The sequence below is a fragment of the Sabethes cyaneus genome, chromosome 3, assembly GCF_943734655.1.
Source record: "Sabethes cyaneus chromosome 3, idSabCyanKW18_F2, whole genome shotgun sequence".
Classification (NCBI taxonomy): Eukaryota; Metazoa; Arthropoda; class Insecta; order Diptera; family Culicidae; genus Sabethes; species Sabethes cyaneus.
In genome coordinates, this window is record NC_071355.1 from 125,225,244 (window position 1) to 125,228,088 (window position 2,845).

The 2,845-nt window shown below is 34.0% G+C and overlaps 1 long non-coding RNA gene across 3 annotated transcripts; it reads right to left on the reverse strand.

Moving 5' to 3' along the window:
* Positions 1 to 881: 881 nt before the first annotated feature.
* On the reverse strand, positions 882 to 1,716 carry LOC128743674 (uncharacterized). Of its 3 annotated transcripts, none has more exons than XR_008412315.1 (3): positions 1,586 to 1,716; positions 1,053 to 1,227; positions 882 to 993 (listed from the first exon to the last, which is right to left on the reverse strand). It is a non-coding gene; the product is annotated as an uncharacterized LOC128743674 (long non-coding RNA). The 3 variants fall into 3 exon arrangements; XR_008412314.1 differs by having other exon boundaries at positions 1,053 to 1,237; XR_008412316.1 differs by lacking the exon at positions 1,586 to 1,716 and adding an exon at positions 1,292 to 1,324.
* Between the last annotated feature and the right edge of the window lie 1,129 nt (positions 1,717 to 2,845).

Below are 2,845 nucleotides of genomic sequence, written 5' to 3' on the forward strand. Positions count from 1 at the left end.
TCTACATGAATAAAAATCTTAAAGTAAGCTTGATCTTTTTAATCTTCTTGCAAACACGTGCGATGGTTCGCCGAAGTCAAACAACTCTTCCACTTTTGTAAACGTTCTTATACATTCTGTCATTGGCTCGCAAGATCCAAATGCCGTCCGATGGAACTGTGTCTGCAGCAGTCCCGTTGAGCGCAAAATTCGTTGCGATGCCCGGAAATTGAGCATGGATAACAGTTGAGGACAGTCAATTTCCCCGTTAAGCATTTTAGCTACAAATATCGCCTGTTGCATTTAACTTCTGTGTTCCAGTGTGTCGAGATCAAGTAGACGACATCTGTCTCCGTAGGGTGGCAAATTTTCTGGATTTCGCCAAGGAAGATGACCAATGAGACACAGAATGAGATGTGTACGCCTAAATTTAAAATCATCTACTCTACAACGTTTGAGACGAAAGAACTCTCATTGTCAATGACGATGTGGGCTGGTACACGGAGAAAAAATTTCGGTCAAAACAAACCAAATTTAGGTTAATTCAAACAAAATATCAGTTTGATTTGGTCACAAGCAAACATTCGGTTAATATTCACAATATTTGTTGTTTAAAATAAAATGCCAATGCCATCATTACAAACTGGCAGCTACAATTCAGTTTAACAAGTATAATTGGGTAATTTTAACCAAATTCTATATATTATTTTAACAAAAATTTGGTTTTTTCAAATAAAATGTTTCTTTGAATGTAAATAAGGCTTTATTTAGAATAAGCATCGTAGTAGTTTGAATCAGACATATTTTTAATTAGCATTTACAATATTTGCTGGTTGTTTTAATAGAAATTTCTCAAATGCTTTCTCAAATAAACGGTTTTTGTAAAGAATTCTTTGCTTATATAATATACATATTTATTATCTAATGAGAAATTTTATCATATTTATACCTTTACACCACTTCACACAATAAATAATTTTTCTTTTGATGAAATGCGACATTGCACGACGGAAGCTGCAAAATATTTGCTGTTTAGTTAAAAAGTTTGTAGAGCGAAAAACAATTATGCTTACCTCAATATCAATTTAGGACGGCTAGATTTGGCTTCTATGATACACTTGCACGTAATCGAACTGATTTTTTTACTCGATGTCCACTAGCAAATAATTCCGGTAGGTAGAAGCCAGCGAAGTTGAGACATTAATGGGATGTGTGCATTTATGAGAGATAGCAAAACCACTTTTGTTCCTAAATAACACTTCAGTTTATTTCAAACAAAAAATTGGGTTGCAGTTAGTACAAGCATCATTACGTGTTGAAATAATTCAAAATGGTAGTTTGTTTTAAGCTATAATTAGAGGCCGATTGAAATGTAATGAAACAAATTTTGTTTTGTTTGAAACAGACAAACTGTTAATTAGCACTAACTAAATTTTAGGTAATTTTAAGCAAAATCACTATTTAGAATAATATATAATTCAAAGCTTAATTCCAACATTAAAACAATTTTTTAATAAACCGAATTATTGTTCAGCTTAGCAAAACTTAGTTCAAAACAGTTTCATTTTTCCTTTGTTTATCAACCAAATTATTGTTTAAAACAAACTTATTAGATTATCCTCCGTGTAGATCCCAATCGAAAAGGAGTTGCAAAAGGACGTCCTTTACATCGGAAAAGGCTTTTGATTTAATTGGTCGAATCTTGAGATATTTGGAAAAGTTATCTAAGGAGGATATGAAAAGGTTATTCTAGGATTGGGCGATACCGTATCGATACCCGCGATATCGATACTCGAAGGCCGATATTTCGATAAATTTCATCGATACTTACGGCGTCGATATTATGCTAAAGCGGGGTACGCTGCTGAAAAGTAATGAGTAAAAAGATAGGACAAGAAATGCTCAAGAAATCGATTTCGTTTACGATTTCTTAAGCAGTACGCACTTCATAAGAAATATTATTTCACGTTCAGATGGCGCAGTTTTACATGCAGGTGAATTAAACCGTCACTTTTCCGTACGGAATAATATCCGGCGCAATTATTACCACAAGAAAAAATGACAGGTGGTTGCTTGCATTGGAGTTGTCAAAATTTCTTCGGTAAATAGCAAGATTTTTTCTTGAGCTGTTTTCTTTTCAGCAGCGTACCCCGCTTAAATCGATAATTTCATCCCGATACTGTTTTGATAAAGCGGGATATGCATGCTGAAAAAATATAGACTAAAACTAGGCCAGGAAATGCGCAAGAAAGCAATATTTTAAGCATTTTTTCTCGCGCTGTTTTCTTTTCAGGTAGGGTCATTTTCTAATTCCCGTCGTAATAAGGAAAGCCATTCTAATTTTCATCATTTGCTGAATGGATTTAGTGAATACTCCAAAAGTTCTTGTACTGATTTGACTAAAACACACTTACCTTCCGATACGTGAACTTTGAAATCACTGAAAAGCGACTATTAAAGCATATTATTGAAATTACGCAACTGACTTTATTGCTAAAATTCGTCGTACCGTTTTAAAATCCGTCCAACAAAATTTTTCATCGTCCGAACTAAAAATCACAATGTTTACGAAGCTTACGCGCATGTATTTGTGTAGGACGGCATGACAAATGTTATTCTACAAAATTTCTGCAGGTCAGGCAAGTTTTTCTGGCTGTAGAATAACGACAATGCCTTGCGTGAGTTATTTTCATTTATGAATGACGGAAATTAAAACAATTAGTCGACATTGTCTTCTTCGTCGCACGAAAAAACGTAGGAAATTTGCCTGGTAGGACTTCTTTAATGATAAAAAGCATTTAAATCTCAGCTCACTTTGATTGATTGGGTAGGATAGACAACTAACTAAAATATTAGGGAATAACTA